Below are 15,071 nucleotides of genomic sequence, written 5' to 3'. Positions count from 1 at the left end.
GAGATCTTCTCCACTCAGGGAGCAAACCTGGGTCTCCATTGCAGGCAGATTCTTTACCATTTGAGCTACCAGGAAAGGCCCATGTCATGGTAGATAGTAAATATTTTAAACAAGGTATATGTTGTCATCACCTTTTTAAGAGTCAGAAATTTAGTACATGACTTTTCATTAAATAAATTCAGTTTTGAGGTGAGGCTGCTGAAGGAGTATGTAAAATGAGAATTGCCAGTAGGCTAAACAGCTGTGTACTACTGTCATCTAATAGATGGCTAAACCCTGCTGCAGCGCTATTCAGGCTCTTCTCTATAGACCCTGCAGAAGAACTGCTCTGCTCTTTCTTGCATGTACTCCACGTGTACCTAGGCTGCGTGTTCCCATGTTTCGCACTGATCTATTCCTCTGACTCCAGCTGGTCATCTGATGGTTTCGTGAATCTTGCAGACCAGGATGGACTGTGCACAACTAGGTGTTTTACCAGCTGACTCACAGGAGAGCAGCACGGAATATTCTTTCTGATGCCTACCCGAGACTTGAAAGAGATGGTTGTACTAATCATTTACCTCAAAAGACAATCTATTTCGTAAGCAGTAGTCCTACAGTTGTCTCGAAACATGGTGTTTTTTGAGTCTGGAAGTGATCAGGGGAGAAAGGCAGGTTGTTGCTGACTGTCTTTCAGATTTAGCTACACATTAAGGTGAGAATTCTCTTCAGTGCACACAAGTCTTATAGGCTATTAGATAAAACCATGGCAGAAGTGGGAAGGTCAGAGTGGAGGCCTGCTAAACCCAGGCATCCTATTTTAATGCAACTGTTAAAAATAAAAACTTCATTAAAAATGAATAATCAAGAAAAAGTTGCCAAATTGAACAAGGATCCTGGGGGAAACTTCCCATAAACTAAGACTATTGTGGCCAAAGCAGAATATAAAGTCAAGTCACCTTATATATAAGTGAAGTCACCTTATATATAAGTAAACTCACCTTACTTATTATCCTAGAATTTCCAAAATTTCCTTGTATCATTTACCTGTGTCCTTCATTTTCCAACTTTCTATCCTTGGGGCAATTGCTTTACATTTTTCAACTTTTGAGGTGTTTTATTTCCATATTTTAAAATATGTGCAAGCTGTTTTAAAACGTTATTGACTTATTATAGTAGATGAGGATTTTTCTCTCTATCCTTTTTCTACCCGCCCCCCCCCCATATAAAATTGGAACTTTTGGTTAAATCTATTTTTGGTGTTTTCATTATGAGTGTGTGTGTGGGTGTAGTCACTGCTGAAGTCAGTATTATAAAAAGTTTATTCTAAGACCTTTTACCCTTTGAAGTTGATAATTGTCTTTTCCCCCCATTTATTAAGTTTTCTTTTAATTAAAAGCTGTCTTTCCATATTCTTTAACAGTTCTATAAAATATTTATGAATCCAGTATTCTAAGTAGTTAAACTTCTACGATAATCTGCCAGTAGCTTCACCACCATCTTTTACTTATTTTTGCTAACAGTATCCTTTCTGGAACCCTCCATCTTCTGCTCCATGATGGTGTGTTGTGTAGACTGCTTGCTCGGCTCTCATCTTGGGACTTCCTTTTGGCAAGTTCATACACATTCCTTTCATCTCTTTCCTCTGTTAGAAACTTGTTCTGGATTCCATGTCTTCTTTTTTGCCTATTTACTTAATTTTACTGTAGTATATTGTTCAGTAGCTTCTTCCCAAAAGGTACCTGGGAAGTTAAGATTTTAGAGACTTGATATTTCTCATTAATTGTGCTCCACTGCTCCATTTTACCCACTCCAGTACTCTTGCCTAGAAAATCCCATGGACGGAGGAACCTGGTAGGCTACAGTCCATGGGGTTGCAAAGAGTTGGACACGACTGAGTGACATTTACTCTGCTTTACTATGTTTCTATTTGGAAATCCAGTGCTGTTCATATTTCTGAGCTGGTGGAAATTAGTAGTAAGAAACATTTTAATTGCTGCTAACCATATGCAAGGGGATATGTGTGCACTCTGGGTATTGCCTGGTAGTGTTATTAATGAAAAAAAAACAACTAATTTTTGTGTTCTTGTATCCAGTAGTAGTTTTTCAAGAGGCTCAATGGTGTGTAAATTGCTGTCTTTAAAAGTATGTTTTTGATCAAATATTCTGGAATATACACAATATACTACAATTACCAAATTAGATTTCATCTCATGATGATTGTACTTAACATTTTGTAGAAAGAATTAATGATTTCATTGCTTGGTTGTATCTCGAGCTTAATTAGAATCTTGTGCGAGAGGAACATACCTACTAGTAATGATTACCAAGACATATGTTATTTGTGTCATTTTATAATTACAAGATCTCTCAGTTCAGAACAAAAGTAAAATCATTAGAGATGACAAAATACTAATAAAATCTCACACAAAGAGTGAGCTTTAAATCATAATTAAAACAATGAAAAGTCTATTGCACTGACATAAATGCTCATAGGTGAAATATAATGAAATGAACATTTTTTTCCTGCATCAAGTTGGTAGAGGTGAGGACTCCATGTGATTTTAAGTTATCAATGTTAAAGTCACTGTTGTTCAAAGAGCCTCAATAAAGAAAGCTTGTAATACATAAATCGGTTAGAGCACAGTTCTTCAAAGTGTTACCTGGAAAATATGTCCCCGAATAGTTGCTTGTGAGAAATTTAACTTCAATGACATTACAAAAATATCTGAATACTGATTAATATCTTGTTTGTTAAGATAATTTACCCTCAACAAAAATGGACATTTGTCATAAATATTTAAAAAATAAAATGTAGGTATTTTACTGAAGGTTTTGAAATGGTGTCTTCATTTTAAGTGCAGTGATTGGTTTCATAGAGCAAGGGGCATAGAAATTTCTGTGTCCTAGTAAATATCTCATATAGACTCCTTGATAATGAAATGGAAAATAATGGCTTAACTACATGTATATAATAGTAAGCATTTAAGCATTCCTGTGCATGTATTAATTGATCAGGAATTATGAAAAAATTATTATGAATAATAATGACTTCTGCTTCTTGAAGAAGCAAAGGACTTAGAATCAGAAGCCTGAGAAAGATATTTGAATTTGGTTGTATTTTTTTTAGCAAGGGCAAGTAATATGACTTACATTATTAAGGATAAAGGAATAAAATCATTTTATTCCATAAATGAATGTTTTACATAACTATTAGAGTTTCACTGGTGGATACTACTCCTAGGAAGTATTGGATAGGTTTTCAAAGAAATGATACTAGTCTGCCATAACAACCCCTAACTAATGTGGATGCAGAGGATCTTTCTTTCCCATTTGCTCTTCCATACTAATCCTTTCAATATATCAGACTTTGCAGGGAATAATATTGCTGGTTGTAACACTTACTTGCTGATAGTTAATAAATTTTTGATGCTTTCCTGTTTATAAATGTAATGCCTCTGTTAAAACGTATTTGTTCATTTGTTGTAAGAAACATCAGGTCACTAAGAAATACTAAGTTCTTCTTATCCAAATTTGTCTAAGTGATTTTAGTATTTCTGTGCTTGGGCTGGAAAATATATACAGTTTACTGAGTCAGTGTCTTTTTGCCTTCTGGTGATCAGTTCTCCACTCAAGTCTCCAAATGGGAATAAACAGACACCTTATTGGAGAACATTTGGCCCCATTTTTGTTTCTGCATTTGTTTCTTCAGCTAAGAATATCCCAGTATCTCATTTTCTTTTCTTTATTGCTCTTTTGCATGGGCTGATTGTTTCAATGGTTTTTCCCACAGTAACAGTCACATCCTTTCCCTGTTCACTGTGCTAAATGATTGTCCCATTTAGCACTTATTTGCTAGCTTGATTTCTTGTTTCTGGACTAATTATTTTTCTTTAAAGGGGCACTGGCAAATAGAGACTGTTAGTCTAAACATTTACTATGGGTTCTATTATCTTCTCTTTGTATTTCACTAACAACAAATATAACATCTACTTAAATAACAGCAAACAGACGGCAAAATCTAGAAGTTGTTAAATCACAAGATGTATTCCCAGTGTTTCAAACTGCCTCAATATGAGATAAGTTTTTACTCATGGGACTTTTTTTGCCTCACTGATTGACCTTGGGGCATTCATCCCCCTCCGACATACAGACACACTAATTCAAGCTACATAGTTATAGAGAGAACAGCCATGTTAATAAAACAGGACTGGCGTCGTGGCCTCTGCACCGTGTTGGTCCAATCAGAACCCATCTGCAATTAAGCTCTTCCAATCAGAACGTATTTGCAATTAAGCTCTTAAGTGTAGGTCTTACTCTGATGGGTCTTTTGAATTTTCAACCCTAGGTGTTGTTTTGTTTTTTTTTAATTGCCCTGTTTTCTGCTGAAGGCAGACAATTGGATACAGAGATAAAAAGATAAAAAGACTGGAGCTGACTTTAATGAACAGCAGTGGTGAAAGAGGGAGAAAAATCATGAACGGATTTAAACAGCTGGCTTCCCTTTGTCCTGAGCCCAGCCACATCCTTGAGTCTTTGAGATACTCTTAAAGTCTTCTATGATAAAGGCCCCCTTTAAAAATTTATGCTGCCCTGGTTTGGGTTTTCTTATTGTTAATGAAAGCATTCTAAGAAATGTATTTCTCAAGACCCAAGATGTTTTACCTTAATATTGTTTATTCTTCATCGAGAAGGAAATGGCAACCTGCTCCAGTATTCTTGCCTGGAAAGTTCCATGGGGAGGAGTCTGATGGGCTACCGTCCGTAGGGTCACGAAGAGTCAGACATGACAAAGCGACTGAGCACATATACTTCTCTATGTTATTACAAAACAAAATGCAAAGTAAAAATGAAACATTAAAAACATGATCCCTCACTTCTGTCAGTCAATAAAGAAAAGTCTCTGGGCTATGCTCCTTCCTAGATGATCTTGAATGGTCCCAAACCCTTGAAATTCCATAACTGAGTATCATGTGGTTGATGATATACCACTGTTTTCCTGGTATATCAAAGACAACAATTTTACTTTATTCTGTAACAAACACTTTACATATTTTATTTATTCCTGAAAGATAATATTTATATATTGATTCGTATTTTTCTTTTAGTTTCCTTTCTATTTTGGCTATCTTTTCTAAAAGGAAAAAAGTTAGCTTCATTGCTTTTGAATGTTTGTGTGTACACATACAAACATATGTGTGTATATATCTATAAACCACCTATATGCAATATATGCACATAAAGTTTTGTGTGTATGTATATATGTGTGTGTGTATATATGTATGTATTTAATATATTTAATATATGTATTTAATATATATGTATATAATATATATATTATATATATATAAACTTGCCATTTGTTAGAGCATTTAATTTTCCCCAGTTACTCCCATAAAGATCAAAGAAAATCTTAACCCACATTAAAAAGTGCATAAAATTAAAGCAAAACCATTTCATTTTAGTGTGAATCCTCACTTTCTTCAGAGGTCATAGAAATTTAAGCAGCCATACTAACTACTTTTTTTCTTTCTTTAGAAAATTCTAATAAAAGCAGTGATGTAAAAAGATCTTTCAAAGGTTTTCAGGGACTGCAGGCCTTCTTTGATTTGTAGTTCCAAAAGTAAGTTTCGGGATGACATCAGCAAGATGGAGACTAGGGAGCCCCAGACCCTCCCAAAAGAGACATCCATTCAACAATACATGGACCAGTTCCCTCTGTGAGAAATTCAGAACCAGTTAAGAGGCCCTTGCACCCCAGGGGAGCAGTGAAACCAGCTAGCAACCAAGTCAGTAGGAAAATTTATGGCACCCACTCTGCCAGGCTGCATCTGGAGAAAACTTCCAGCTCCTGGCTTCTTTCAGAGGAGGGAAAGAGAAGAATGAAACATACATCCAACTGTTCAGACTTTTGGGGGGAGTCTGCCTGAAGGACTTGTTTCTGTCTTGCCTGAAGCTAAGTGCTGACAAGAAAGGGTACCAGGCCCAGGGAAGCTGAGAATTAGGTGATGATCTGGACTAGTCCCTCCCTCTAGCTCAGTGCAGAGGAAATCCCTTACTCCTGGCTTCTCCCTGGGGAGGGAAAGAGTTGGAACATGTGTCCAACGTTCAGTTTGGTTGGGAGAGGAAGGGACTTCTCTCTTCCTTTACCTATATTTTTCTTAGATTTTTTAATCATCTCTTTATTTTTCACTTCATGCTTTAAAAAAAATGTAGCAAAAGAACATTAGGAACACAGCATGAAATCTATCCTCTTAACAAATTTTCATATGTACAAGGAGAGTAATGTTGACTACAAGGACCATGTTAGAGGCGATCTCTCAGACTTACTCATCTTGCATAGCTGAGCCTTGCCTGAGCATGTCTCCCCATATGGCATGATTGTTGAAGATCATTTGACTGCAAATGCCTCTGTTATTTCTCAAGAATTGTTTTAGCTACTCAAAGTCCTCTGTGGTTCCCTATGAATTTGGGGTTTGTTTTTTTTTTTTTCTATTTCTGCAGGAAATGCCATTGAGATTTTGAGAGGGATTGTACAGACTCTACATATTGCTTTAAATATTAGATCTTACAATCAGTGAACATGGGATGTCTTTCCATTTCTTTGTGTTGTCTTCATTTTCTTTCAGCAATGTTTTATAGTTTTCAGTGTTCAGATCTTTCATTTTGTTGGTTAAGTTTATAATTATTTTATTACTTTTGATACTATTGTAAATGGGATTGTTCTATTAATTTCTTTTACAGACTGTTGTTCATAGAAACACAGCTAGTTTTTGTATACTGATTTTTATATCCTGCAGCTTTACTGAATTCATTTATTATTTCTGTTTTTTGAGGTTCTGCTATCACTTTTTCAATGATTACTTATGTATTCTCTTTATCTTAATTGGAGTATAATTGTTTATGCTGCCCAACAGCATGGATCAGCTATATGGATACATACATCCCTTTCCTCTTGAATCTCCCTCCCACCTACCCATCCCACCCTCTGGGTCATGACAGAGCTCGGAGCCGAGCTCCCCGTGCTGTACAGCAGCCTCCCACTAGCTCTCTGTTTAACACGTGGTAGAGCATATGTGTCAGCCCTACCCTCTCAGTTCATCCCACCCTCTCCTTCCCCCGCTGAGTGCACGAGTCCTTTCTCTACGTCTGTGTCTCTATTCCTGCCCTGCCAATAGGTTCATCAGTACCATTTTCCTAGATTCCATTTATATGTGTTAATATGTAATAGTCTTCTCTTTCTGACTTACTTCAATCTATATAACAGACTCTAGATTCATCTACATCAATACAGGTGGCTCAATTTTGTTCCTTTTTATGGCTGAGTAATATTTCTAACTGTCTTTAGGTAGAGTCTGGGGTTGAGGTTTTCTATATATAAGTTCATGTCACCTGAAGACAGGGGTAGTTTTACTTCTTTCTTTCTTCTTTGGATGCCTCTTATTTATTTGTTTTTTCTTGCCTGATTGCTCTGACTAGAACTTCCAGTACCGTGTTGAATAGGAATGGTGAATGAGAGTGAGCATCTTTACCTTGTTCCGGATCTTAGAAGAAAAACTTCCAACCTTTCACCACTGAGTATGATATTAACTGAGGACTTGTTATACGCAGCCTTTATTATATTGAGATACACTCCTTCTGTAACCAAGTCTGTTCTCTGCACCTCTTGGGCATCTAGAATATGCTGGGTCCTGGAAGTGCTCAGGGACAGGCAAGACAGAAGTCAGTCCCTTGGGCAGCCCCCCCGAAAAGTTGGAATGTTGGATGCACAGTCCAACTCTTTCATTTCCCAGGGAGAAGCTGGGATTTGGGGGTTTTCATCCATTTGCTGAAGGCTGAGTTACATGAGTGTGTGCATGCTCTTCCAAACTGTTATCATTCTCAACAGCCCCCAACATATGACCTTTTCCTGGCAGTGCTCAGATTCAGGCAAGGTGGAAATAAGTTCAGAAGTATCCGCTCTTTGGCCCAGCCGTTTCGTTCCTTCCCCATGCTGAAACTGGGAGTTGAGGGTTTCCTCATGATTATGTGATGTTGTGTCAGGGGGTGGGCTTATGGTGCTAGGGAATATCACATTTTCCCACTGGTTTCAATAAGGTTGTTTTCATACTTGCTAGAAGTTTCTCAGCTGGTTTCTGGACTGCTCATAGAGAACCTGTGTATTTTTGCTGAATCTTTGTGTCCCTGGTGGGAAGGAGATTAGAGGACTTCTTATTCTGTCATCTTGTTGACATTATCCTTCTTTACCTTTACTTGAAAAACATTTATTAATTTGTTTCTGCATGATGAGAATCTAAACTCTGGAGATTCTGAGGGTAAGTTTCATCATACAGACTGCCACAGGTGCTTTGTTCTTGTGATTTTCTTTCTTTCTTTTCTTGTTTTCAGAATAATGATTTGTTTCTTTATCTTCAAGTGGTGACCAATTAGTTTCTCTTCCTTCTGTTTTTATGAAGTGTTGAGTATTGGAACATGTTTCAAACTGTTGTAGTCAATATTCCTATTGATGCTCAACTTACTCCGTTTGTAAACAGTGGTACCCTTTCAAGTTGACTCTTGAATCCTTATGGTACAGTCCTAGCAGTAGTCTTTAAAAATTTCTTGTCTTCTGGATAAGATGTTTCATACTAACCTTGTACGTTTCTTCCCTAGCTATGGGATTGGCCATTTCTTCAAAGATCTCTGTCCTTTTTGGTAGGAAATGATACATTAAAAACTACTAATTTGGTATTATTCCTTAGAATTTTAAATCTTTGATTTAACATTCTCTCTTTTTCTCATTATCCTAGTTAAACTGTTCTGGTATCTATTGCTGTGCCACAAACCACCCTAAAGCTTAATGGCTTAAGGCAACAATGTGTTGTTATATCTCAAAATTTTGTGGGTTAGGGGGTCATGTGGGCACTTATTCCTTTGGAAATGTCTTGGGATTGCAGTTAGATGGCACTCAGGCTAGAATCACTGAAGGCTTGAATGGGATGTTGTACAAGATGGCCTCTTCACTCCTATGTCTGGCACCTCCTCTGGGAAGGCTGCAGAGCTTAGTACTGGCCTGTCGTCTATGTCTTTCTTCATGTAGTCTCTCTACAATGGTAGATTGAGTTTCCTCATAGCCTGTGGATCTCAGAATTGTCAGGCATTTTGCTGTGGTTGCTGGATTCCACCAAAATAAGTGTCCTAAACCAAGGCAGAAACTAAAGGTTTCTTCTGACATAATCTCAGAAATCACACAGAACCACTTCCACCAACAGCCTGGTGGTTAAAACAGCCAGCCCATATTCAATGTAGAAGGGCACTAGGCTTGTCTAAAAAGGATTCACAGGTTACTGGTAAGCCCATACTTGAACATTATGTACTATGTACTATGTATCAACGTTAAAATCATCATTTAAAAGCATGCAGTGGGATTATATTAAATTTTTATTTACTTGACTATTCCTAGTCTAGTATGTGCAAGACACTATTCTAGGAGCCAAAGATACAGTTGCCAAAAAAGATACTCACACACACAAATATACTGACTAATCTCAGCTTACATTCTTAGCCACCAGCATTAAATTCAATATAGGGCAGAACTAGAGAAGGAAATACATACCAGGGGGCATCATTCATCGTGGGTCCAAACGTGTAGATTGGCTACCATGTATACCAACCTTGTTAATAACGTCACTTAGACACTGAGCAATATACAGTAATGTTATTTCAAATGCTCACTTTATTTATTCATTTACTTTAAAGTCAAACTTGCACATTCCCTCCTCCTCACTGTTATTTTAACAAAAGCTGATTGATACCATTTTTACAAGATCAGTCTGGCTTCTGTGTTGAGAAGAGACTGGAGGAGAGCAAAGACAAAAAGCAGGGAGAGTATTAAATAACTGATTGCAAAAATCCAGGCAGTAGATGATAGTGGTTTGGATCATCTAGGGCTTCTAGGGGATTCTGATGATCTCCATTCCTCCTCTTGGAAGACATCTGTCAGGTCCCATGGCTTTCTAGTTATTCATAGGTATAAGAACAAATTCTTTTTTTTTTAGATCATTTATTTTTAATTGGAGGATAATTGTTTTACAGTATTATGTTGGCTTCTGCCATGAAGTGAAGTGAAGTGAAGTCGCTCAGTTGTGTCCGACTCTTTGCGACCCCATGGACTGTAGCCTTCCAGGCTCCTCCCTCCATGGGATTCTCCAGGCAAGAATACTGGAGTGGGTTGCCATTTCCTTCTCCAGGGGATCTTCCCTACCCAGGGATCAAACCCAGGTCTCCCACATTGCAGGCAGACGCTTTAACCTCTGAGCCAGCAGGGAAGCCCATACATCAACATGAATCAACCGTAGGCATACATATGTCTCCTCCTCCTTGAACCTTGCTCCCATCTCGACCACACTCCACCCCTCTAGGTTACCCCAGAGCACTGCTTTGAGCCCCCCAAATCATGCAGCAAATTCCCACTAGTTATCTATTTTACATATGGTAGTGTATGTTTCCATGCTGCTCTCTTCATTTGTCCCACCCTCTCCTTTCCCCCCACAAGTTCATGTTTGAAATATACTGTTCTGTCTAACTGTAGCTCAAAGTCAAAACTCTTTCGCCTCTGACCACTGCCTCAAGCCCAATCCCAGGTGTGGCCTGTGGCTGGAGATGAGCGGTGAGAGCCAAGGCAAGGTGTGATTTCCTGCTGCCTTCTGTTTTTCTCTCTCCTCTTCCGCTGTCTACCTCTTTTGGTTCCCACAGAGTTTGGATGGGATGCAGGGGAATAAGAGAAGGTGTCAACTGTCTTAAAGCTTAAACTTTAACTGTCACTGATGTCACTGATTGTCACTGATGTCTTTGTGGACTCCAGAATGCAGGGATTAGTCCTTCGGAACACTGTAGGGACATCTTGGCCACCCTACCAGCACACCTGAAGTCTTCAGGCAGCCCTCTCACAGGACATCCTTAAGACCATAGCACCTCCTGTAACTGGTGCAAGTGAAGGCTCCTCCTTGTTCTTCTCTCTCCTTGTCCCGCTCTTTCCATCTGCTCATGTTAGCTGTAGGGGACATACGTCAGGTTCTCTCAAGAGCTCCCTTTCCTTAACGCACTCAGCACTGGCAGTACCAGGGACTGTATATTCCATAGAGGTAGGGATGCCACTTTCTTGCCCTTCCATGCACTCCTGATCTCTGTGACTGAGTCTCTTGGAGACTGTCCTCAACAAGATTGAAATTGGGGAGTAGAGGGGGAGACCCACAATACTCTTGTGGGCTCACAGCTCACATCTCAGGCCATCCTCTACTACAGAAACTTTAGCATTGTGAGCATGTGTGCTCAGTCGTGTTCAACCCTTTGTGACCCCGTGGACTTCTGCCCATGGAATTTTCCAGGCAAGACTACTAGAGTGGGTTCCCATTTCCTACTTCAGGGGATCTTTCCAACCTAGGGATCAAATGCATATCTTCTGAGTCTCCTGCATTGGCAGGAGTATTCTTTACCACTGTGCCACCTGGGAAGCCCTTTCTTTAGCATTGCTTCCCCTTTAAATCAACTTGAAGTGAGTAGAGGAGGAGTGAAGGAATCATACCTGATTTTGATTTCTTTTAATAAGCTCCAAAGTAGATATTTGGCAGCTCTTTGGTGTTCTCTTTAGAGTGAAATTTCTTTGAACTTTTATCCAATATTTCAGACCATAGAAAAGTCTAATTAGATACCCTATTTAAGTTTTTTCTTTCTTGATTTAATTTAAAAAACCATTAATTTTCTTATAAGATCATATATCATCTGTGCTTTTGATTCATGTTCCATATTTATTTAGCAGGTTTAATATACTTTGGTTTCAGCTCTTCACAATTGGCCCCCAAGAGCCATGACATAAGAATATTGAATTTTCCTGATGTAAGAACGTGGACTGCGGCAGGCTGGGTCTGAGTGCAGCACTTTATCTCTGTGTGGCTTTGTTGTCCTCTCCTTGTCCATAATAACTTGGTAAGTGATGAATATGTACTTCTTTGAGTAAAATGACTTTCAGGTGAGAGAAAACTTTAGCACAGGTGGAAAAGGCAGCTAAACTGCTGGAGAAGGATGTGTTGGGAACCACATGACTTTTTAACTGGGTGTGTGTATCACGGATCTGTGTGTGACGCCCTGTTCACACTGTCTGCGCTGTTCGTTGAAGGTGTGAGCTGAAAGTAGCAAGGTGTGAGCTGAGGCTGGAAGGAGACTCGAGGAGCTGTGGGAACTGCAGACACGTTTCTTCTCTCCTTGCTGATGCAGCAGCCGTAGCAGTAGACACGCTATATTCTCTCCTCTAGTGGTTGACCCAACAGACACAACCACGGTGCACCAGTAAAATACCCCCGCTTTCTTTAGATGGAGCTCATACATCTGTCAGAGAAGGCGATGGCACCCCACTCCAGTGCTCTTGCCTGGAAAATCCCATGGACGGAGGAGCCTGGTAGGCTGCAGTCCATGGCGTCACGAAGAGTTGGGCACAACTGAGCGACTTCACTTTCATGCACTGGAGAAGGAAATGGCAACCCATTCCGGTGCTCTTGCCTGGAGAATCCCAGGCACGGGGGAGCCTGCTGGGCTGCTGTCTATGGGGTCGCACAGAGTCGGACACGACTGAAGTGACAGCAGCAGCAGCATGCATCTGTACCGCACAAAGTAGCCCATGACCAAGTGAGTACTCCGTGATGCGCGTGTGCAGTGCTACCAATGGTCCCAGCTGTTACATGGTCATTATTTACGAAACATGGTGTGAGAGAGCCTGAACGTACCATCTTGGCTAAGTTGCTCTCTCCACACAGTGTGATCTAGAGGAAAGCTGAACACATTTTAATTGGTCACATACACACTCAAGTCGAGATTTTAGTTCCTCATCTCCCTGTAGCTAAGTGAGGCCACATGACCAAGTTTTGCCCAGTTAGATCTAAGCAAAGTAGTGTGTGCGATTGCCAGTTTAATTTTGTATAAGGAAATGACTTGCTTTCCACACCTTCTATTGATATTTCCTATTTTCCATGGCCTAGAATGTGCACACGATTGTCCTTGACAGTATTAAGTATGTACATGAGGTCAACACTCCAGGAGATGGCTGAAAAAGATAGAAGGAATCTGGGCCCGCATATGACCTAATGGATGTTCTGCCTTTCCCATGTGGGACTCTTACAAGAGAGAGAAGTAAACTGCAATCTTGTGTGAGCTGCTACATTTTGCAAGTCTTTTGTTATAGCTTCTTAAATTCCTCCATGATTACTACATTATATTTTCTTGTTTTCATATTTTAAATTGCTTGACATAGTCCTATTATATTTCTGGTTTCTCATGCTTACTTTTTAATTTTTCTCTTAATGTAGTGAAGACATTTTTGTGTTTTATTTTTCAGGTACATATATATGGACAGTATATTCCTTAAACCATTTCATCATGTTATCTTGTCTGGGTATAAAATAATTGCTACATCATTTTTCTCCTCAAATTCCAGACAGTTTTGGTTTTATGGGTTCAATGAGAGGACAGGCCTGACTTCTCTTCTTTTTTTTTTTAATTCTTCAAATGTAATCTGTTTCTGCCTGAATTTTTAAACAATCTTATTTTGAAATTTAAAATTTTGTTTAGTTTATATTTAATTTATCCTATTTTACATCAGTTTTGCCTGGAATTTTGTAAACCTTTTAGAATTATCAATATCTATGCTTCTTTTTTTCTACTTCAGGGTATTACTATTTTTTCCTTCTAGTAAATCTTTGACAATTATTTCTACTCTCTTTCTCTGTTATGGTGACTATTTAAATGTTGAATTTCTCTTTCACTGTAGCTATCATTTTCTTAGAGAATGTTTCTAGATTTTTACTGATTTAAAGTTGAGACAATCTTAATTTTGTACTTGTTGCAATATATATTTTAATTATGTAATATCTTATTGTGCTTTCTTGAGGGCTTTGCATTTTAATTTTTCTCTGCCAGCTCAGTTTTCATTTGTGTCATATCTCTTATTTCACTGGCTCCATGAATTCTTTCATTTTATTGAGATTAAAGAGAAAGAAATGATATAAGCTTTCCTTTTATATCTTGGGTGACTATTGTTAAGAGGTATACATCCGTATGGTTTTTAGGGTAATAGCTGTGTTCTTTCTTATAGATCACAGTGGGTTGTTATTTTAAAGTTCGCCTATTTCCCATTTCTTGATAATTTCTTTAAACTTGAATGAGGAATTATTTCTCTGGGCCTGGTATTTGTCAAGTAATATGATGGCTTTATTCCCTTTGAGTTTATATATTAATCACACCTTTATTGCTAGAATTTCCCCCGTCTGCTCTTAAGCTGACAATCAACTTCATGAACACAACCTCCAGCAAATTTCTGGAGCAGGCATTTCTCCAGCAGGCATTCATTTAGGATGACTTCGTTGGATAGAGTGAGAAATTTCTTGTGCTGTTGGTTTTTGATTCTTAACCTGTGAGAAAGTAAGTTTATTCTGGGAATTAAAAAATATGTTGAAATGTGGCTAATTTCCTCTGGATAGTACATGACCAGCATAATTGGTGGATGACATTCTTCACTCTGCTCTAACTGAAATTTCTGTTTATCACCAAAGAGCAAGCACTACCCACTATCCTCCACTGTGTTCAGCACAAGACATGGATGCTTCCTGAATGGATGGAAAGAGAGGCAAAGAGAAGCATGCTGGAAAATCAGTATTAAGTAAGCTGGTCTGAGAGAACCCTTTCCAAACCATTCCTGTGAAATGGAATAGCTGTTTCAGAGGTCTTGTCAATGATTATCTAAGAACCTATTGAAGCTATAATTAGAGTGGAAACCCTTAATCAATAATTGATTTTTTAAAAATATTTATCTGGCTGCATTGGTTCTCAGTTGCAACATGTAGAATCTTCTATCCGTGGTGGTATGCAGGATCTTTGGTTGCGGTAATGCAGGATTTTTAGTTACAGCCTGTGAACTCTTAGCTGCAGCATATGAACTCTTAGTTGCAATATGTGGAATCTAGGTCCTTGACCAGGGATCAAACCCAGGACCCCTGCATTGGGAACACGGGGTCTTAGGCATTGTATCACCAGGTATGTCCTAATAATTAGTTTTTCGCATGGAT

General features: G+C 38.7%; 1 long non-coding RNA gene across 1 annotated transcript in view; it reads left to right on the top strand.

The window, feature by feature from the left end:
* The window catches only part of LOC108637891, a 148,548-nt gene extending 133,889 nt beyond the window's left edge, over positions 1 to 14,659 (top strand). The window contains exons 5-6 of the long non-coding RNA XR_001919408.1: positions 11,799 to 11,943; positions 14,559 to 14,659. This is a non-coding gene — a long non-coding RNA (uncharacterized LOC108637891). The remainder of the gene's footprint in view (positions 1 to 11,798; positions 11,944 to 14,558) is intronic.

Source organism: Capra hircus, chromosome 17, assembly GCF_001704415.2.
Source record: "Capra hircus breed San Clemente chromosome 17, ASM170441v1, whole genome shotgun sequence".
NCBI lineage: Eukaryota > Metazoa > Chordata > Mammalia > Artiodactyla > Bovidae > Capra > Capra hircus.
Note: the sequence above shows the minus strand (reverse complement) of the source record. Positions and strands in the feature narration are given on the sequence as shown.